The following is a 25,014-nucleotide window of genomic DNA, read 5'->3' on the forward strand; positions in this document are numbered from 1 at the left end:
ACCAGTTCCTATATGCTGCTCATATCTGCACTCAGTCTGCTTAGGAGGTTGTTGTGTCCTAGCATGTGCTGCTTCCTTTAGTTTTTGTATTTTCCAGGGGTTCTCTGTCTATTATTTTAACTTCATCCCACAGGGGGAGGTGGTCTCCATTTTTCCATACATGATCAGCTATACCCAATTTATCAATATCTCCTTGTGTCACAGCTTTGCGAAGTTCGTCTACCCTTATTTTGAGGGGGCGGCATGTTTTGCGTTTGTATAACCTACCACAGCTGCATGGGATGGAGTACACGCAGTCTTTGGTCATATTCTCTTCTATTGGTGGTTTCACCAGAAGGAGATATTTGCGAAGTCCTGATGTCATATGGGCCGCATATTGTTTGTATCTTTTGGAGAGGCCTTTCACATAAAGTAGACAGACTGTAGACCGTTTATTGGCTTCATCCTCTCTCTTCATAATTGGAGTGGATAGTATGCTTTTGGGGTAGTTGTTGTTTAACAGATCGTTATTGAGCTTGATCATTTCTTTGTGGTGTGAATCACGATCGCTACTTATATTCTTTGCCCGATGTTTTAGGCACTGAGCAATCCCTCTCTTTACACTGTATGGATGGTGGGAATTGAATTTGAGGTATCGTCCAGTAAAGGTCAGCTTGCGGTATATGGATGTCTGGAAGCCATACTTGGTGCTTGTTATTAATACGTCCAGGAATGCCAGCTGATTGTCTTTTTCCTTTTCCATTGTGAACTGTATGGATGGCTTTATTGAGTTCACATGATCTAACAGCACTTGGACATCTTCCTGGTGGGGCCAGAGTATAAAGGTGTCATCAACATATCGTAGCCATAGTATTGGTTTTAGTGGTGTTGATCCTAAAGCCACATTCTCAAAGTATTCCATGTATATATTGGTTATTACCGATGATAATGGTGAACCCATAGCTAAACCCTCCTCTTTTCAATATATATCAGTGTCCATACTAAAATAGGTAGTTTCTAGACAGAAGGTCAACATTTCCATCAAGTTTCTTATTGATATACTAATGCGTTCTTTTAGATGGGTGTCTGTCACTAGTTTTTCTTGTATCACTGATAGTACTTCACCAGTTGGGACTTTGGTGAACAGGCTTATCACATCTAGACTCACCATCCAGTTGGATTCAATGGGAGTATCCTTGATCAATTCTGTGAAGTGGGTGGAATTCTTCACGTACGATGTTGACTTTCCTGCTAATGGACTGATTATATCCACAAGGAAGCAGCTCAGTGGATGACATGCTGAACCTCTACAGCTCACTAAAGGTCTTATCCTTCATCCTTATGAATCTTAGGAAGACTGTACATGTGTAGTAGTTTACTGTGGTGTTGAGTCAATTGTCTGTATTTCATTGGTGTAAAGTGATCCTTGTTCTTGATCAAGATCTGTGACAACTTCCTCTCTGTTTTCAAAGTAGGGTCTTTCTTTACTTTGCTGTAGCTACCATTACTTATAAAACTTGTCAACTTTTGCAGAGCAGTCAGACTTGTTCATCACCACTGTAGCATTTCCCTTGTCCACTGGAAGTATGATGGAATTGTCACTCTGTAGTCTTTTGATAGCACTAAGGAACATCACTACGGAAGAAAAGTTTGCTATTTCACCAAGACACCTGAAGAAGGCTGGAGGGTATATCAGCCGAAACATGTTAACAACAAACAAGATGAGGACAAATATCCGTCGAATGTAAATAATGTATGTCAGATTTGTTGGGACATATTAGTGTTTTGCTAGGGAAGTTTTCTTTGTGGTCCTTAATTGTTACGTGTGGTCTAATCGGAGTAAAAGATTACATTTTATCACCTAAATTAAAATCTAGCATAATATTTCTGGCTTCTAGGTTTATCTTTTTTAGTGTGGTATTAGGTACTACCTTATATCTTTTTGTGATCTCTCTACGTATGAGTTTGTGGTATATGATGGGGTCAATATTGTATATGTTTCTAGTTTTATCTGAATGTGTTAAAATACCATTTCTGATTTTCTCTGGTAAGGATTATGTCTGAGGGAATGGTTTTTAAACCTGATGTTTTTAATGGTACTCCAAAGTTCTTGTTCAAAGTATTCTTAGTGCTTGTTAGCTAGTGGTGCTTTTCTGGATTTGAATATATGTTTAGCAAGTTCCAATATTTCAGCGTTGTGATTGTTGCAGGTTCTTGAGTCAAACTGGGTAAGTTTCTTTTCATGATGATACACCTGCCATCAGATTCTATGAATGAATTCATTTATTCTAAAATATCAAGTTTAAAAACTATCCCCTCACACACAATCCTTACCAGAGAAAATTGAAAATTGTATATGTATAAGAATAAATAATTCATGTCCTCAGCAGTCATGGCCCATGTTTCACTGCCATGTAGCATGGCTGTTTGTACACATGCGTCATAGTCTACCTTTATATACACACTAGCACTATAACCCGGCAACACCGGGTCATAGTGATAGTGCATGCATATACAGCTGCGTGCGTGCGCACATACACGTGAGTACTGTCCAAATCTCTGACCAATCACATACAGCTAGCTGGCATTCAATTGGTGTATCAAATTTCGGGCATTTTGATTGGGTTTTGGATAGAAAATTCACAAAAAAGTCACTTCTATTGATTTTTTAATGGCTTTGCAGGGTGACTGGGGAAATGTAAAGATGTGCACAACCACCCTTGGACAGTTTTGAATGACTATAGAAAGTGCGAGCCCTCTAACTGAAAAATTGTGGATTTGTATAAAGGACACACACACAGACATTTTGCCGTTTATATATATACTAGCAGTATCGCCTGGCGTTGCTCGGGTTTGTAAGGGATATAATTATATAAGCATTTTTAGAGATGTAAAGTATAATAGCCATCTCAATATGGCTAACCACAAAGGGGGAGGGGGTGTTACTGTAGCTTTTTACGTTCTGAGATTTAATAATAAATTTTAGAGAGTTACTTCCTTTATATATGTCAAAAATGGATTAAAAATGGGAAAAATTGATGGTAAATTTTTTTTTAAATCGTAGACTCATCGTAGACGCGCGCTAATACCCAGACGGTCTCGATATGAATCACGACTATAAGATACCCGGTTTTGGTTAAACTGCACTGCAAAATGTGGGAGTAGTTAGGAATCTAAATCGTAGGAGACAGACACACAACCTCACTTTTATATATAAAGATTTCCTCTATTTACATAATATTGAGGTCTCTTTCTTTCTTTTGTTATCTTACTGTTTTTACCAATATACATATATATATATATATATATATATATATAAATATATATATAGTTACAGAGATGTACTTGCATAGCAAGTGACTTGATCTGAGATCGTGTGCTGGAACGAAAACAGTTGCAGCATTGAAGGTGTTTATAAGCCATTTAAGAAACACACAAAAACCGTTAGATTCACTTCAACATTTAAATTTAATTTGTCAAAATATTTTCGTCGCTTTGAGACCGCGACCTGTTAGCACGATATTTTTGTCAGTGAACAGGTCGCGGTCTCAAAGCGACGAAAATATTTTGGCAAATTAAATTTAAATGTTGAAGTGAATCTAACGGTTTTTGTGTGTTTCTTAAATGGCTTACAAACACCTTCCACGCTGCAATATATATATACACACATATATATATATGTATGTATGTATGTGTGTATATGTGTATGCATGTATGTGTGTGTGTGTGCGTGTCTGTGCTTGTGATTGTCCTCCACCACTGCTTCACAACGAATGTTGGTTTGTTTACATCCCTGTCACCTAGTGGTTTGACAAAGGAAACAGATAGAATAAGTACAATGCTTACAAAATTAAAACTGGAGTGGATTCATTAAACTACAATTCTTCAAGGCATTGCCCCAGCATGGCCACAGACCAATGGCTGGAAAAAGCAGAAGAATAAAAGAATACATTCTCTGCTTTGGTCTTATGTTCAAGGCATGAGAAAGCTTGAGTTTACATGAGAAGGCCTAACAGACCTGGTAGAAACAGCAGCCAAATCTCCCTCATATCACACCTTACTGTCTTATGTATGTATATATATATGAGCCAATGAGGGGGACCTCTACATGGTAGCTAGACCTGGTAGAAATAGCAGCCAAATTTCCCCCAAATCACACCTTACTGTCTTATCTATGTATATATGTATGTATGAGCCTATGAGGGAGACCCCTACATGGCAGCTAGACATGGTAGAAATAGCAGCCAAATCTCCCTCAAATCACACCTTACTGTCTTATGTATGTATATATATATATATATATACAAGCCACTACGGTTATTTAATGTAAAGTCTTCCTCAAATCACTCTCGCTATTTACTCTCTTCCAAGAACATTTTCACTCACTCTTATCTCTTAGCTTGCCATACATTTTACTCATGTATCTATCAGCGTGATAGACAGAAACAAATATTACATCGCCATCGCATTCTATTGTCTACCTGTCAACACACACACAGTGAATTACTTTCATTTTATTCGCTGCACACTGTGTGTGTGCGTGTGCGTGTGGTGTAAACCACATTAAGAAAAGCATTTGACATACACACCAGAATGTGAGTTTCCTGTAAATTTTGCTTAATTGGAGTTTAAATTTTAAAAACTGGACCTGGCATGACCCGATGCATTCTACTCTTAAAAATGCTAGGTAAATTGTAATTGAAGAAATCCTATATTGTAGATTTCTATAAGTTACAAAGGGAGGCAGATAAAATCTGCCTTTTATAATAAGAGATATATATATATACTAGCAGTATCGCCCGGCGTTGCTCGGGTTGTAAGGGAAATAACTATATAAGCATTTTTAGAGAGTTATAGCCAAAAAATGCATTAAAAATTGAAAAAAAATTAAGGTAAATATTTTTTAAATCGTTGACACATTGATTTTTGTACAAAACTGTAGTTGAACTGTTTACGAAGTATAATACGTGTTTTCACGAACGTACTAAAGAGATTTGCTCTGATATTCTCATTTAAATATGAATAGGTAAATTCGGGCGGCTTGGTAACTATATATAAGTGTCGTCTGTTTATACATAAACACTGTTTCATACTGCAATTATATATACATATATCTATATATAATATTATATAATAAAATATATACAGAGTAAAATAAAAACCAATTTACCTTTTCTGTCCTCCGTGTGTCTTTGCAAATGTGTTGGAATGATAAGTGAGTTGTGTTTTTGCGCCTTTTTTACTAATAACAAACACACACGTGTTTGTATGTAGTTGTATGTGTATGTAGTTGTATATGTATGTGTATGCGTGTGTGTGAGGAATGACACACACACACTCACGCACGCACACATGTACATCAATGCTTTCGGAGTGATATGTTAAAATATTGAGTTTTCTCGAATTTTGTCTTAATTGGGGGTGAAATTGAAAGAAATATATTATGGCATGAGCGAATGGAGTACTTTGAAAAATCTTAGGTAAATTCTAATTGAAGAAGTTGTGTGAGGATTAAATGGTTATGTATTTATTTGTTTCTGTTTGCTGTGTTTTTTTATTTTTTGAGTAGTGGTTTAAACACTTTCAGTTTAGTCTTCCTCAAATCAATCACTCTGTCGCTATTTACTTTCATTTTATTCGTTGCCCACTGTGTGTGTGCGTTTGCGTGTGGTGTAAACCAGACTAAGAAAAGCATTTGACACACACACCAGAATGTGAGTTTTCTGTAAATTTTGCTTAATTGGAGTTTAAATTTTAAAAACTGGACCTGGCATGACGCGATGCATTGTACTCTTAAAAATGCTAGGTAAATTGTAATTGAAGAAATCCTATATTGTAGATTTGTATAACTCCCAAAGGGAGGCAGATAAAATCTGCCTTTTATAAGAGATATATATATACACATACATAGATACATACATATATATATATATTTCTTTATTGCCCACAAGGGTCTAAACACAGAGGGGACAAACAAGGACAGACAAAGGGATTAAGATGATTAGATCAACCCCAGTGCGTAACTGGTACTTTATTTATCAACCCCGAAAAGATGAAAGGTAAAGTCGACCCCAGCAGAATTTGAACTCAGAACGTAACGGCAGACGAAATACCGCTAAGCATTTCACCAGGCGTGCTAACGTTTTATATATATATATATATATATATATATAATATATATATATATACTATATATATATATATACTATATATATATATATATATATATACTATATATACATAAAAGATAAGTGAGATTCAGTTGAAAAAAGACTAATTATAAATGAACCACAATCCTTTACAAGCTATGACCCTAACAAACTTCATACAGAAGTGTAGTATATTCTTAGCTACATTAGTAGCAAAATAGACTCTTTCCCTCTTCTTGCACTATTAGAGAATTTGAGTAAAATTATATTAATGTGTCCAACTGATTAAAATTTCTATTTATTTATGCAGCTTAGGATAGCCCTGCATTTAAATTGGTGTAAGGATTGCATTGTTCAATTTAATGGAGTCACTTGAAACAGTTGTACTGCATCACCTCTTGATATCCTGTTGCTTATTTTGATTATATATATGTGTCGGTGGCACATAAAATCACCCACTACACTCTCGGAGTGGTTGGCGTTAGGAAGGGCATCCAGCTGTAGAAACACTGCCAGATCTGACTGGCCTGGTGCAGCCTTCGGGCTCCCCAGACCCCAGTTGAACCATCCAACCCATGCTAGCATGGAAAGCGGACGTTAAACGATGATGATGATGATATACATACATATATATACACATATACATATATCCACATTTACACACACACACACACACACACACACATATATATATATATATATATATACACACACACATATATATATACATACACATACACATATATACATACATATATACTTGGAAATGGATGCGTGGCATTCAATTACATAATATTAATATAATATATATATAGGCATATATACATACATGTACATACTGACATATATATGTACATATATATAAATATGACGGCCTCTGATGAACACGTGTTTTTCTAAGCTCCTAGAAAATTGCCAAGAAATTTCTGAAAAGTTGCGATGGCTATTATAAATAAAACCCAAGAAAGCCTTGAATGTCTTCCTGAATGACAAAGTATACACTTGAGGAAATATAAAGTGAAATATATTAAGCAGGCAGAATCTTTTGCAAATGTAGGTATTATATACGTTGCAAATAACAACACGTAGATTTTACAAAATTTCTAAAATAACTGTGATTTTTGATCAGGAAAAAAAAAAATCATCTGAATAACTTTTGAGTGAAAACGTAACAAGACAAATTTAAAGAAAAACCATCTGGAATATATAGAAGGGAAAAACAGAAAAAGTAAAAGCCCTTACGAATATACAAAACGTAAATACTGTCTCGTATTGAGCAGCACATATAACTTGAAAAGAAGTTCAAAATCTTCCACTGCCTTGGAAATACCCTTCTCTTTGGAAAAACTAGATAAGTGTCTGTGTATTTTGTCATTTATTGAAGGCATATATTAGGGGAAAGTAGAAGGTTAAATTTACATAAAGTCTTTTCTCTGTTTTGCTTTTGACTTACAAGATTTTTGATTTTTGTAGAGAGGTTTAACTTTCATTACTCCTGATTTAAGAGAATTTCCGTAGTTACAGATAGGTATATATTTATTTGTTCCTTTAATGATTTTTCCCTATCCAAGTAGAATCCTTTTCAAGAGTTTGCATAACTCTCTTTCTCTCTCTCTTCTCCATCATACCATCATTTCCCCTTTCATTATTGCCTCTCTCTAAATATGTAGACACACACTCTCTCTCTCTCTCTCTCTTTACTTCACTCCATCATCTCATAATTCTTCTCTCAGACTCTTAATCTCTCTTCTACTGTTTTCTCTCTCTATAAATAGGCGGTGGAAAGTTCCAAGGGGCTGTTGAAGAAAAGTGGGGTGATGATGGGGTAGCGATTCATGTAAAAATTGGGGTGATAATGGGGGGAAATTCATGTAAAGACAACAAAATAATGGGTTCATTAGGTTAAGTTTTATTTGTGAAATACAGTTGGTTTGAATTTGCTTCAGAAAGATGTCTTTGCTTGTGATGGTTAGTTGGATAGGGGGTGCTGGGAATGTGGCTTGGGTGTCAAGGGGGTCTCTCATTTTCAATATTCTGGGAAAACATGCCTGGCCATGGGGAAATATTGCCTCAGTTGGAAACAGGTGAGGGTTGGTAACAGGAGGGGCATCCAGCCATAGAAAATCAGCATCAATAAACTCTGATCCATACAAGCATGGAAAAGTGTATGTTAAAATGATGATGATGCTGTTGATGAAATATTGGTAAGCTACAAACAGCTAAGTTTGACTGATTGAACGATAAAGTTGTGGTTGTATGTGCATGTGTATGTATGGCCATGTGGGGATTTTAGCAGCAGCTTGTGATAGACCATGTGTTTATTTATTTATAATTTTAAGTATACTCCAGTTATTCAATAATTTTCACATTATAGAATTAGATCAAAGCAATCTACTTTAGCTGGTAATTAGCTAAAATCTGTTTGGTTTTTTTTTATCATCTAATGAATGTGTATGTGTGTTCTGGATTTTGTCTTTGGAATATAGATGTAGAGTGGGAAGAGAGGATGGAAAGATGAGGGGGGAAAAAAATAAAAGTCAAGGGGAAATAGACCCCCACTCTTGCCTGTATCATCATCATCCTGTTAATGTTCACTTTCCCAAGTTCATATTAATTGGACAGAATTTGTTAAGGTGTATTTTCTATGGCTGGATGCTTTTCTAATTGCCAACCTTCTCTTGTTTCCGATTGAAGTAGTATCTCTCCATGATCAGAAATGTTTTCGCAAAATATGAGAAGCGGTAAATCTCGGTATTAACCCTTTAGTGTTTAGATTACTGCATGCAAAGGAATGATATTTATCTGTTCACATTACTTTGAATTAATCATGCATTATCTTGTAGCTTTAAGTTTTTGATGAAGACTGCAAACACCCGACAAATGAAGTGAGTTCATGGCTCACAGAACTGCCTGCTGTGCTAACCTTGGATCATAGAAAGACCCGCTGTGCTTGAGGAGACCTATTGAGTCAAGTACGTCAACATCAACACCAAAATAAAAATCAAATGGAAATTGTAGTTATGATACCCGTGCCGGTGGCATGTAAAAAGCACCAACCGATCATGGCCGTTTTCCAGCCTACTCTGGCTCCTGTGCCAGTGCCACATAAAAAGCACCCACTATACTCACGGAGTGGTTGGCATTAGGAAGGGCATCCAGCTGTAGAAAACCTGCCAGATCAGACAAACACACTCTCTCTTTCTCTTTTTCTTTACTTTTCTCCATCGCACCGTTCTTCTCTCAGCCCCTCAAACTCCTTAAATATAGTATATATATGTATATATATATGTGTGTGTGTATTGACACACTCTTTCTCTCTTTTCTCTATTTTTCACTTCTCTCTAACACAGTCTTTCTTCTCTCAGTCAGACCCTCAACCTCTATTATAAGTACATACCCCCTCTCTCTCTGTCTCTTCACTTCTCTCTGTCACACTGTCTTTCTTCTCTCAGCCTCTCAATCTGCCTAAATATAGACACAAACATTCTCTCTCTCACTCTCTCTCTCTTTTTCTTCCTCTCTTCTCTCAGCCGCTCAATCTCTCTAAATATATAGACACACTGTTAACTTTTTAAAAAATAAATAGATAAATAAATAAAATATCCATAAAAATGTCCAGAACTTGGAGGAGCATGGAAATGGCATTGTTTTTGAGAGCTTGGCGCTGTGCTGAAGGAGATAACCCAAACAACATAATCACAGCTGCGCTGAAGAGCAATGGTTACACCAGAACATTAGCACAGATAGAACGAAAGAAGCATGAGTTTACACGCGCCTATGCTCTCATACAATCCCATAAAAGCACTCTTGATGCCATCTTTGATAATGAACAAAGCAAAGATGACAAGGACGAAGGCACGGATGCAGATGAAAGATGTCACCCCCACCTGGTAGACACTCAAGAAAACAAAGAAGATTCAAGCGAGAAACCTGCCCGGAAAGTAAACCCAAGTGCAAGTGCCCCTACCAGCATCAAAACAAAAATCCATGGAGGTGAAAGAGCCAAGAAAGAAGAACTAAAAGAAGAAAAAACTAATAGAAAAACAAAAGATGAAACAGCCAAGGAAAGAAGCAAACCTGACTATCCATATAACAAAAAGGATAAAAAGAGACAGCACACACGAATGTGCAAATTCTACCTGAAAGGTGTCTGCTGGCATGGAGAAGACGGTGCAGGCTGCCGTTTTGCACACCAAAGACCATGCCACATAAACATGAAACAGGGTGGAAACCATCTGCCAAAGGAAAGGACTATGTACTACCTGCCCCACAACAGAGGTACGCAGATGTAGTGCATGCTACAAACCAAATCTATCAACATGTTATTGAAAGGGCAGCTGCTGAACAACAATCTTTTTTGTGCATGGCACAAAAGATTGTACGGCAGCTGACCTGGCTCCATCAATCTCACAGACAGGACTATTCACAATACACAAGACCACGACAGCAAACAGACCCAAGGTGGGCACCACTAGCAACAACACAGACATCACATCGGTGCTCATACTGAACATCAGAGGACTGCTAACACTCAGTAACAGGACAAAAATCCCTTTCTTGAGAGAAATTGTTGCATGCAATCAAGCTTTATGCATAGCACTTACGGAAACACACCTTAAACCAAATATAGCAAATGCAGAATACACATACCACAGTATGTTGTATTATGGACCGACAAGAAAGAAAGGTGTCATGGTGGAGTTTCTATGTACATCCGCAAAGACCTCACACCCCAGGTCCCTTTGTCACACTCAAATTCAGTATGTGACATACTAATTGTACATATAAGACAACTCGATGTAGTTATATGTGCTACATATCACCCTCCAGATGCTCCAAATCATGTAAGCAAGTTTGAAGACTGCCTTACAAAAATAGAAGTTCTAGTCACATTAGCACAACACAGGAATGACACGATGTGAACAAGGACAGGTGATGTCCCTCCTGAACTTCATCAACACTTTGTACATGGAACAAATAGTACTCCAACCAACCAGGGCAGGTAACATACTGGATCTCTGCTTCACAAATAATATGGATCTCATCCATAATGTGAAAGTGACACTGATGCTATTCTGGGATCACAACATGGTAGAGCTGACCAAAGGAAAGCATGGACATTTAGCCTACAAGAAACTCTCAGGATCTTTCCAGCTTGAACTTCCATAAGACAAACTGGAAACAAATTGAGAAAGAGATCCTCTAACAAAACTGGCCTAAATGTCTCTACTCACTTGACATCGACATGAAACTTCAACAATTCATGTCTGTAATGTAAGCCATATGCTACAAATGTGTCCCAGAGAGAAAGGCCACTGTACACAAGAACAAAATCACAAACAAATTGAAAGCAGTGAAGAGTCCCGCCTGAAAATACAACTGCTGGAGATTGAGAAAAATCTGCAACTCTCCCATGAAAAAGAAAGAGCAGACAAAGAATCTTGGGCTATAGACAATATAAAATCTAACCCCAGAGCTTTCTACAAGTTTGCCAAAGAAACAGCTTCGGTGCACTGCAGGATAGGGCCACTCCTCGAAAAAGATGGTACACTCACAGGAAATCCAATGAGAATAAGTGAAATACTAAATGAGCAATTCAAAAGTATTTTCACTCCACCCCTAGGGCACTTGCAAGTCAGCAATCCAACTGACTTCTTTACCACTGCAGATACAAAAAACAGAGGCAATGATGATTGATTACATCAATATAAAGGAAGATGATGTAATAAGGGCTATAGATGAAATGAACCCAAACTCAGCTACTGGCCCTGCTTGATTCCCAGCAATCCTTCTAAAAGTATGTAAGCGAGTCCTAGCAAGACCACAGCAGTCCCTCTTTCAGAGCTTCCTTGCAACTGGCAAACTTCCAAGAAAACTGAAGGCGGGGTAAAATATGCCCATTTCATAAAGGAGGTAGCAGAGTGGAGGCCAAGAACTATAGACCTATCTCTCTGACCTCACACATCAGCATGGTCATGGATGAATAGTCAGAAGAAAACTAATCGCCTTCCTTGAAGAAAATAACTTGCTGCCTGACACCCAACATGGTTTCTGACCAGGAACAAGCTGCCTAACTCAGCTCTTACAACACTATGACTGGGTGCTGAAACAGCTGCTCAACCACTTGAATGTGGAAGTGATATATCTCGACTTTGCAAAGGCCTTTGATAAAGTCAATCATGGAATGATATGTCACAAACTGCGTGATATTGGCATAACTGGAAAATAGAGAGAATGGCTTCATGACTTTCTGAAGGATAGAAGTCAGGTGGTAGTAGCCAATAGGACCACCCACAATGACACGTAAATAGTGAGCAGTGTTCCACATGAGTAATGATCCAACCTTTTATGTGCCTGTTGCTGAATTGGCAATGAAATGCAGGCGGCTGACCAGATAGATTCTTAGAACTTTTAGAACAAGAGACCAGGAAACTATGATGGTCCTCTGGAGGACACTTGTCCTAAGCCACTTTGACTATTGCTCTCAGCTATGGTCACCAACCAGTGTTAAATTAATCTCAGAACTTGAGACAATCCAACGAAGCCACATGAAGAAAATAGCCTCTATGCAGCATAGAAGCTATTGGGAAAGACTCAAGAGATTAAGACTCTATTCCTTAGAGCATAGATGAGAATGATATGCCATAATATACATCTGGAAGATCATGGAAGGACTTGTCCTAAACTTTGGCATCAAAAGTTACACAAATACTAGAACTGGGTGCCACTGCAAAGTGCCAAGGACTCCAAATTTGCCATCAAGATGTAGGACAAGATACTGCAATAGCCTGGGCTTCAGAGGTCCACAGCCCTTCAATATCAACCCGAAGGACCCGAGAGACCTGCATGGGGTGGATGTAGGTGTCTTCAACATAAAGCTGGACCTCTTCCTGTCAGGTGTCCCAGATGAACCAACTTCGCGGCAGGAGGTGCAGATGTGGGCAGCTGCATCAAACTCTCTCGTACACCAAATGTCAATTGCTAAAAAGCATATATATATACACACACACACATACATACTATCTGATATACAGAAATAGTGTAAATGAGATTACTACGCAGCAGCTCTTCTCAGACTCTTAACTAATATCCACTTTCGTTTAGTAGCAATTCTCCACATGTAAACCCTTGCTAACAAATGCTACTGTTGCAGAGGACACGTTTATTGATTGTATAGAAAATACTCACTAATTTTGACAATATCTTTTCAATTATACTTTTGTTTATTTTTTATAATTTACTTCCCTAGGTGGTATATATTTAGCTTTGATTAGCAATTCACACTTTGAAATCTCTTCTTTTTGTTATGATTGTAGTTTTGAAGCATTTATCAACATTACACTTAACTCTTTCGTTACTATATTTCTGACCAAAATATGTGTTTCAATTAATTTCTAACGTAATCATAAATTTAGTCTGGTTTCATTAAACAACTATAACTTTTTTTATTTATCAATATATTAACATGAATTTTGGAAGATAATTTAATGAAATGTTCTCAACCAATTCTATACTATAATTTTTGTCACAAAGTGACTCTAATTGCAGGTAGATACAGGTAAATTCAACAATATATAAAATTATTAAAATTTTGTTCAAACATCGCTATAGAAAATGGGTTATTAGCTAATATTCAATTGAGTATACAACAAAATTTTACGATAGAATTTGTTATTCTGGGTAACTTTCTGATACCCATAATAATATTTATAGCAAAATAGGCCTTAATTTCATTTAAGGTTGTGGGAAATAACTAACTATCCTTTCTTTTGCTTTGTTTACGTTTAGCGTAACGGTTCGTTTCCGCCGTAATGATTTCAAATAGGCTCATTCGAAAAAGTAAAAAGAAATAGTCTAAGGCTTTACTCTTCTGGGAAAGTCTGTGGCTTGGTCCAGTTTCTTCAGAAAAATCACCGAAAGAAACAGTTTTTAAATTTTCACTCCATTCAGGTGCCAATTCATTTTCTTTATCGCTGTCGGAGCACTCGGATTCACTGTTTTCACTTTCGGAAAATGAAACATCAGATTCATTATCAAATACCACATGCTTTTTTTTTTCAGTCATAGAGTTAGATTTATGAAGGTCTTCAGTAGAAAATCCTTCGAATTCTGACTTGCTGCTTGATATAATGAAATTCCTATCAATTTTTTGTCAGAATTACAAATTTTGAAAACACAATAGGAACAAATTTCGGAAAAAAATCTCCCATAATTCACGGAATTAAAATTACACTTCGATTTTTGTACAAAACTGTAGTTGAACTGTTTACGAAGTATAATACGTGTTTTCACGAATGTACTAAAGAGATTTACTCTGATATTCTCATTTAAATATGAATAGGTAAATTCGGGCGGTTTGGGGCGGCTTGGTCACATTAACAAAATTTATTATAAAAATTAACATTTAAATAAAAGACAAAGAATATAAAGCTATAAATGCATTATTATCTTCCCCACTGCCCTCTGTAGCTATAAAAAAATTTCCATTATTCTTCCCAGTGTCACCCAGTAGAGAAAGCTACACAGTGCACCCAATGTAAGCTAAGGATACACAAGAGAAGTAGTGAGTTTACAGGCAGACTGATAAAGACTGTGTGTAGCAGATGCATAAGAGTAGTTAGTAGTAAAAGCACTACCTTTTGCTCCTCATGAATTGAATGGTCTTCTGAAATCATCCCGCTATATATAAGTTCTCTCATTGCCCCATAAACTATATAACCAATATTTAAACCCTTAATCTAAATCTAGCACTAATATGACATTTCCTAAGAACTTAAGAGAACATCTGGATATGGAAGTGATAGTATGTAAGATTATCAATAGTTATAATGCTTTGGCAAAAAGCAATAGAGATAAAGATCATTTTAATAGATTCAACAAAATAATTACCAATAATATAAGAGAAAGTCAAGTCTTTAAATGCCTTAATTACAAAATAAATGGAGTTTGTGTCCTGTCACGAGGAACTTGATCAGAGTTTATTTTAATACCCAACTTTTACACTCATTCATTTTTACTACATACCAATGTAATTTGCAAGATAGGCGTGCTAAGCAGTGACATGTACAAATGCAATGTTATTTCCATTTCAAATATGCCAGTGGCAGATTCACTCCAAAATGCTTGCATCTCACAGTCTGGATAGGTGGTGCTGCAAGCTAATTTAGGTGTATTTACATCATTTGTTTACAGCAAAAAATTTTCTCCATGACAAAACAATGACTGGCTTGTTTATGAGTTCGAACTACTACTGCCATATTCAAACTGATAACATTGCAATGTAATTTGCCTTCTCTGAACTGTAAACTTTTAATATCCATCTCTCACATCAATGAAATGATGTGAGTGAACTTGTATTAAACAAGGTCATTATAAAAACATAGTAAAGAGTACAATGAATGTATTTAGTCAATTTAGAACATCAAGTAGAGAGAAGTTTCTTTCCATATATTTATAGGAAATAACAATTTAGACAGAGTGAGGAAACAAAAGGTGGAAAAGTGAAAGAAGTTGAGATGACAAGAAAAATTTAGGGATAGTCATTGTTAAACCGAAGGTCAATTCCGATCAAACAAACCTATGATGAAAGAAGTTGCAGATAACATCATCCAGTTTTTCTTTTCAGAAGTCAGTAGGACTATATTATCTAATGTGTTAAGGAAAAGTCCTTAAGAGGGCTGGGTGCAAATTTGAAATAGATGTGACTGCTATTTCTAGTAGAGAAAGCAATTGCATTGAGGCTCGGGGAGAAAAAGAAGGATTGGAAGAGAGATGAAGGAGGAAAAAGAAGTTAAAAACAGGAGAAAGAAAACAATAGAAACATTTAGATCTGAACAGTAAACTGAAAACAAAATAGTTGAATCCTTTAGCATTCAGATTATTCTGTCAAATGTTATGCTTATTTATTCACATTCTTTTGAATTAATCATTCCTTATCTCATAGCTTCAAGACCTTTGTTTTTGTGATTGCTTACTTTTAAAATGTCATTATAGGGTTGGTGTGAGAGACCAGATCTGACTGGTTTGAACTTAAAACATAGACTATTTGGGCTGGATATAGCCAGTTTAAATGCTGAAGGAACTGCTTCATTAAATATTGTAATGTCTACTATAGATCTGACTGGGCTGAGCTGACTAGGGACATACAACAACATCAGTGATTCACTAAATACTATCTCACACTCAATTCAAATTGTGCTAGTAAAATAAAAACCAGTAATATCCTAGGATAGAGTCAGTTCTGTATACCTGTCACCCTAAACCAAAATAGGCTGTCTAATGAAATATTTACTACTACTACTACTACTGAGAAAATTAATACAAAGCCTAATGTGGACTATCTGAAAACTTGAGTGTTTTAAACAGCATACAGTATATTATTTAAACTGGTCCAGCACAGTTTTTTAATCTGTACCATAGAGAAGTAACCTGTGTGCATATGTGTTTGTGTGTGTGTGTGTGTGCATGTATGTATGTGTGCACGCAAAATTATGTTTGTATGTATATGTATGCATATATATATATATATATATATATATATATATATATATATATATATGCTAGCATGGAAAACGAATGCTAAACGATGATGATGATAATATAAATTGGATATGGGCGATCGTTGTATTCTTTCTTGTCTTGAGGTTCACAGCCAAACGGCTGGGTGGATTCATGTGAAAAATGGCACACATATGCAGACGGGTGTATACATTGGAATGTGGTTTTATTTTTTTCCTAGCCCCCATACTTACTGAGAAAATGGATTAAAACTTTTTCGAATGGAATTCCCGTTTGTTCCGCCATTGAAACAACCAGTTACTCACACAGCCGGCATATACCATTTCACTAGCAACAAGGGGAGTACAGGATGACAGTCAGCCAAAACTTTAGCTATGCTGTCTCTCTTCTTCTTCTCTCACATACACACACGCACGCACACACATACACTTGCACACACACACACACACACATCCATTTCATATACCTTCTTTCAATTTCTGTTCTTAGCAAATAATATTTTTTACGGATACAACTATTTACAAAAATAGGGATTAATATATAATGTCTTTCTGTGTTCATAATTAAATCAATGTTTTAATGATTACACAGAGGTCCAATACAATAGTTCTCAGAAACAGACTACGTACAAATACGTCAATCATCACGACACACACGTTCACATCATCCAAACAGACTGGATGAAACCGGGCTTAGCTGCTAGTATATATATATATATATATATATATATATATATATATTATAGTGAATTGAGCATCGAGCTTATGATCATCAGGTTGTGAGTTCGAATCCAGTACCTGGCTGCTTGTTGTGTTCTTGAGCAAGACACTTTATTTTACGTTGCTCCAGTTCACTCAGCTGTAGAAATGAGTTGTGATATCACAGGTGCCAAGCTGTATCGGCCTTTGCCTTTCTCTTGGATAACACTGGTGGCATGGAGAGGGGAGGCCGGTATGCATGGCAACTGCTGGTCTTCCATAAACAACCTTGCCCGGACTTGTGCCTGGGAGGGTAACTTTCTAGGTGCAATCCCATGGTCAGTCATGACAGAAGGGGGTCTCAGCCTATATATATATATACACACAAATATTCTATAATTATAAACATAATTATAACCAGGGGTCAGCTAATTACTTCACCATGCACCAAATTTAGAAATAGGAGTTAAAATGCCTTTTCTGCTACCATAGAGATCTCCCAGACAAAAAAGAAAAAATAAAGTAAGTAATATTTACTTACTTATTTCCCAGCAATTAGCTGACCTCTGATTATAATTATGTTTATAATTATAGAATATCTGTATAATTTTACCTAAAAAGGATATTTTAATGTACCAAACTACTTGGTAAAATTATTAATTAATTGATTAATTTTACCCATTTATTTTATATATGTATGTATGTATGTATGTATGTATGTATGTATGTAGGTAGGTATCTATTCTTTTACTCTTAATTGTTTCAGTCACTTGACTGCAGCCATGCTGGAGCACCACCTTTAGTCAAACAAACTGACCCCAAGATTTATTGTTTGTACTTATCCTATCAGTCTCTTTTGCTGAACCACTAAGTTACAGGGAACGCAAACATACCAACATCAATTGTTAAGCAATGGTGGGGGAAGAAATACAAACATATATACACACACATATATATATGTATATACAACAGGCTTCTTTCAGTTTCCATCAACCAAATCCACTCACAGGACTTTGATCAGCCCGAGGCCATAGAAGACACTTGCCCAATGTGCCATGCAGTGGGACTAAACCCAGGACCATGTGGTTGGTAATCAAGCTACATACCACACAGCTACTCCTACGCCTATATATATATATATATATATAGCTCAAATTTACAGAAAATGAAAGATGAACAACAAGCAAGTGTATTAGTTTAACGCTCAGGAAGAATGGAAAAGTCTTTGATGTTTGAAGCCTACACTCTTTGACAGAAAGGATTAAGAGGAAAAAAAAATGGAAAGAGAAAAAAACTTTGTTGGGATTGACGGTTCAATATGATGAAATGGCTGGAAGAAATATGTGTGTGTATATATATATATATGTGTATATATATATATATATATACATACACATAAATCTCTTATTTCTAGCAATGTAGGTGCTACCCTAACCCTCACAACTAGTGACAATTGAATTTTTCCTTATGGTTTTATATTGCCGCCTTCATTATTTTATACATATATACACACACACAAACATATATAGGCAACTTGTGAGTGAAACTGGTAAAACACAAACTGTGTGGAAGCCAATCAGATAATGTATGAATGTGTGCTTGATTTTGTTTATTCCCACCATCACCACTTGAGGGCCAACAGAATAAGCACCACACTTAAAATAAGTACTGGTGTTGATTTGCTTAACTAAACCCTTCAAAGTAGTACCCCAGCAGGCCACAGACCAATGACTGACACATGCAAAAGATAAAAGGTAGGAATACTTTTTAAAGCAAAAAAATCAAGGAAGGAATAAATATGAGATTACAGAAGTCATGCCTACAATAGCAAGGGAGTCTGTGAAGAGATAAGAATTCAGAAAATAGCACAGGATGGACTCTCAATGACTGATAAAATGTTACTATGAAGCAAGTTCAAACCCTGGTGTTAGCAATTTATCTCTATCCTAAGGTTGAAGTAGCCACTGAAGTATGAAGTTGCATTCACACAGGTTACAATAATTGAACTAAAATGTAACCTCTATGTCCGCAAGTAGCAATGATTGCCAGACCATTGCATGTGCAGCTTTGTACAGGAGAGAAAGTCCATCAGAAATACCAATCCCATCAATAGTAGAGTCATGGAAAAGTGTGGAGGGTTATTGATGCTACAGCAGTCAATTGATTATGTCATCTGTTCCTGTGTTCCAGGAATAAGGACTGGAAGAGTGGTTAGTCTATGAGGCAATGGAGAAGTTTGTAGCATCCCAAGAATATGAGGATGTAGTGGCCCACACACAGATCAACAGGGAAAGAGTTGGAGGCAATGAGTTTAAACCATACCATGCAATGAACAAGAAGAAGAAAAAGGACTGCAGTAGTCAACCAGATAAAAAAAGAAGAGGCAAAAAGCTAGGAAATGGAGTCGGTGCAATGTAGCTCACAAGGACAGTGTATCTTGCTGATTGGATGAGGAGAAAGATAGGATGGGATAGGTTAGTGGTCAGCAACTTCAGACGTAGGGCTAGAAGGATCCAGAGATACAAACCGACATTGAGAAAAAGGTTGTGGAAACTCAAGGATCCTTCAAACAGGAAGAGATTTAGAGATGTCCTTAATGAAGCCTCTGATGAAGAGACAGAGACATATAACATAGAGATTAACTGGAAGTTCTTATAGGACAATCTATTGAGGGCAATAGACCAAATTTGTGGTTGGAGCAAACGTTCTGAAAGATTAAGGGTGACATGGTGGTGGAATAATAAGGTCGACAGGGCCATAAAAGAGAAGAGACAGGTCTGGAAAGAGTAGAAAAGTGGAGGTAGTAAAGAACCCTATCAGATAGCTAAAAGGGAAGCTAGGTATCAGGTTTATCTAGCTAGAGTAAAGGCAAAAAGGAAGGGGTTTGCCAATGTCTTACACTGTGAAGATCAGAGACTTGAGGTGTTCTTGATTGCTAAAGAGAGGTTGCTGAGAGAATGAAGATGCTGTGGGATGGATAATGATATGCTTGCACTTAATGACTCTGAAAAGAAGCATGTAAGAACTATTATCAAAGGTTATTAAATGTGGAAAATGATTGGAAAAAAAGGAGTCTCCTCCATGTGAACCAAACAGAGGGCCAACTATCCTAGTTGGTAGTAATGTGATAGATAAGGCAATTAAAGATATGAAGACAGGTAAAGCTCCTGGTCCATCAGAATTCACTGCTGTGATGCTTAAAATATCTAGTAGAGTAGGATATTGTCTAGTCACCTGTATAGTTAATCAGGTTATTCAAGAAGGCATAATCTCCAATGACTGGTATAACAGCATTATAGTCAGCTGCTACCAGAGTAAGGGAGATACCTTAGATAGAATTATAGAGGCATCAAATTGCTGGACCAGGTCATGAAAGTTACAGAGAGAGTTATAGCCTAATTAATTAGAAACTAAATTAGACTAGATGAAATACAGTTTGGCTTTGTGCCAAGGTGAAGCACTACTGATGCTATTTTTATACTGCAATGTTATTATCAGTCCGAATATGCTTGATGCACATTCAAACTGGAGAACAAGCTACTCACTACGTTTTGTCACGGAAAATATACCTTGCTTGCTGACAAATAGTGTGTATGCACCTAGATCAGCTCTCAGCACCATCTATTTAGACTGTAAGATACTAGCATTTCGGAGTAATTATTTCTTCACCGATGAGGAGATAACTACTCCAAAATGCTAGTATCTCAGAGTCTAGGTAGATGGTGCTGTGAGCTGATCTAGGTGTATAAACACCATTTGTCAACAAGCGAGATATATTCTCCATGACAAAACACAGTGAGGAGCTTGATGCACGTCCGAACTGGGGAACAAGCATATTCGCACTGATAATAACATTGCAATTTCACTTCTCACTGCTTAGTGCTTCCTCTCCACTGCAAGAAGTATTTAGCTAAGAATAAGCTCTTGTACTTAACATTTATTGGTATGGAGAAAACCTTCAACAGGGTACCTCCCTCTGGGATATGGTGATCTCTGAAGAGGCAGATGAATGGCTTCTGAAACCAGTACAGGCAATGTTCAAGGGTGCTGTTAGTAAGGTAAGAGTTAGCCATGAGTACAGTGATGAATTTAGTGTACAGATAAGTGTTCACCAAGGGTTGGTCCTCAGCTCCCTCCTTTTCATCATTGTCCTCCAGACGATAAAAGAGGAATTTAAGACTGGAAACCCATGGGAACTAGTATATACTGATGATCTTACCCTCACAACAGAGTCTGTAAAAGAATGAAAAGAGAAATTCCAGGTGTGGAAGCAAAACCTGAAATCAAAGAGTCTTAAAGTTAACTTAGCAAAGACCAAAAGTCCTAGTAAGCAAGAAATCAGACAAGATCCCACTCCCTTCAAATAAATGGCCCTGCTTGATATATAGGAAAAATGTAGGCAGGAATTCCATTTAGTGTACCCAGTGCAAGCTATGGACAAACAAGAGGTGCAGTGGAAAAGTAGGAATGTTAACAGAGAAAGTAGTGTATGCATGTGGAAGATGTACATAAAGACTACAGATACATGGGTAACTTATTTCCTCAAATAACCCAGAGGCTCTCTTAGAATAATTTCTACCTAGGATGTACCAAAAGTGTAATTGCTAGAATAAGAACAGGATGGAGAAAATTCAGAAAGCTTTTACCTCTGTTGGTAACCAAAGGTCTCCCTCACTGAATGAAATGAAGATTGCATGATGCATGTGTACAAACAGCAATGCCACGTGTTAGTGAGATGCAGGATCTGAATGCAGAGGACATGCAAAGTCTAAACAGGAAAGAAGATGGCATGCTCTGCTGGATGTGCAGTGTCATTGTACATGTGCAGCAGAGCACCAGTGTACTGAGAAAAAAATTAGGTACAAGAAGAATTAGATACAGTGTGCAAGAAAGAAGACTGCACTGGTTTGATCATATAATGTGCATAAAGAAGTGCTAATCACTCAAAGTGGATGGAACATGTGGAAGACAGAAACCCAGAAAGACATGGGATGAAGTATTGCAGGCTAATCTCAAAACACTGAGGTTTACAAAGATGACAAAGGACTGAGATATCTGGTACTTTGCTGCACTCTAAAAGTAATGCATGTCCATGAGGGGCTCTACTCTGACAAACTTCTCCCCAACCCACATTTCATCTCCTAATACCCATCACTTCCTCTATCATCTGAGAGCAGAATCAGCACATACTACACTCAATGGTTTACTCAATTACCTTTACTCCCCACCCCAATTAGTTACCCATCTTCTCCCACCTACATCAATCACCACTTTTCTGTACCTTCTCTCCTGTTCTTGTGCTGCTCTCTATCACCTACTTACTTACCTGCTATCACCTGCAATTCCCTCACATATTTACTGCTATATTTCTCTCCATCATTTGCCCTTTCACCCGGCTTAAGCCTCTATATCACCTCACCTATTTTCACCAGCCCAAAAACATCTCTACCATCATCTCTCTCACTATCACTCCCTTTATCTTACTTTCTAACTCATTCTTCTTTGTTTTCCAACTGGGGTATCCTTGTATCTACCCTATAGCAAGACACATATCTGTTCCCTCTGAACATTAAATCTCTTAACTGACACAAAACCACACCTCCTCAATACTACTTCTCCCCTTTTTAATTGAGGGGCTTTTATCTTGCAAGGTACTTGGAGATCCTGTCAGTAATTGGTGCCATGTAAAAAGCACCAGTGATGGTGCCATATACAAAGCACCAGTGATAATGCTATGTAAAAAGAACTGGTGCTGGTGTCACATAAAAGCACCAGTACACTCAGTAAAGTGGTTAGTATTAGGAAGAGCATCCAATTGTAGAAACCATGGCAAAACAGACAATGGAACCTGGTGCAGCTCCTGGCCTTGCCAGCTGCTATCAAACCATCCAGCATGGAAAATGGATGTTAAATGATGATAATGAAGACATGTATGTGTATGTATATCTGTGTGCACCTTTTGGTTTGTTTGACCACACTCTAACAATACCTGACAATTAGTGTTAGGTTGTTTACACCTCTGTAACTTGAGTCTCTTTTGCTATAACTTAGCAATTCAGCAAAAAGGACAAAAAGTACCAGATTTTGAAGATTAATACTTTTTAATACTTGTTTGACTAAACCTATTCAACATGGTGCTTGAGTATGTTTGTAGTTCAATAGTCCAATGACTAAAACAAGAGATAAAAGATATACACACATACACACACATATATAATTGAAACAGATGTAGCTGTGTGGGTAGGAAGTTTGCTTGGCTAGAATATGTGGTCTTGGATTCAATCCCACTGTGTAGCATCTTGGGCAAGTATCTTTTACTGCAGCCCTGGACCAACCAAAGTCTTGTGAGTGGATTTGGAAGAAACTCATTGTGTATGTGTGTGTGTGAAGATAAACAGTGTTGAAATCTCTGGAAATGCAAACTTTTGAGGCACAATACATCAAACTGCTAAGAGATGTGAACTCTGGATGCACAACAGCTCTGCTGTCACCACCAGTAAAGGTCCCAATTGAGAAGGGTGTCAAGCAAGGAAATAGCATCTGTCCAAAGTTCATTACCACATGTCTAGAAATGATCATCAAGGACATCAATTAGACACATAGCCTGAACATTAATGGCAAGCAATTAACACACCACTTCACAGATGACATAGTACTCATCAGCCACCTCTCATCCTTAGTTCATCATACATTATATTCACCCTCTCACTATTACTCTATTCCTTACACCTTTACATTTACAACCTCTATGTATATGCACCTACTCTTCCTGTTTTCCGGTCCCCACTCATATTGACTTTCTTGTACCTTAAGAGCTCACAAGGACATCATGTCACATCCTCTTTCTCTCTTTCCAGCTTCACCTTGATTACTCCCATCTACTCTTGCATAACATATGTATGTGTACTGTGCTAAATATACATTTTGTAAATAAACACCTTCTTGCCATTCTCTACTATTATTAATATTAATAATACTGGTTTTTAACTTCAGCACAATGACTAACTTTGAAGAGATGAGAAAATCAATTTATACAAGCCTGGTGCACATAAATTATTTTACTGACTCTAGAAGTTGACCTGGGTCAAGTGCAAACTCAGTACCTAAAATGATATAAATAACCCTAAGCATCTTGTTTGCATCTCTATCCAGTCAATCTTTCAATAATCTTCTTCATAAGGCAAAAGACCATTTTTCTGGAGGCAACATAATAACAGACTAATATTACTGATTTCTTATAACTGATACAAGGGAGCACATTAGAAATCTGTGAAGATTCTAGTAATCAACAAATAATCACATTATCAATTCTGGGAAAATTAAATAACATTATAATAACAAAACTACTAATTTCTAAGACTAGCACAAGGTAACACATATCAAGGAAATGAATACAGTTAGTTGATTAAACAGACAATAATCTGTTCTCCTAGATAAAAGGTAACTCAACTACTATTTGAACTCTGAATGCAAAAGGATGCAATTAAATGCCACATTTTATTCAGCACTCTAACAGCCACCATTCTTATCACAATAATAATAATAATAATGTCTTAACATAAAATAATAACAATAACAATAATAATTTATAAATAACAACGAAAGCATAAATCCTTAAAGTAATCATGAATTTCCAATAATACTATTACTATTTGTCAGATTATGAGGAA

The 25,014-nt window shown here is 36.8% G+C and overlaps 1 protein-coding gene across 3 annotated transcripts in view; it reads right to left on the reverse strand.

The window, feature by feature from the left end:
- The window catches only part of LOC115211105 (ras-related GTP-binding protein C), a 91,112-nt gene that overhangs the window by 52,636 nt on the left and 13,462 nt on the right, over window positions 1–25,014 (reverse strand). The window lies entirely within an intron of this gene.

Source organism: Octopus sinensis, linkage group LG4, assembly GCF_006345805.1.
Source record: "Octopus sinensis linkage group LG4, ASM634580v1, whole genome shotgun sequence".
NCBI classification, from domain to species: Eukaryota; Metazoa; Mollusca; class Cephalopoda; order Octopoda; family Octopodidae; genus Octopus; species Octopus sinensis.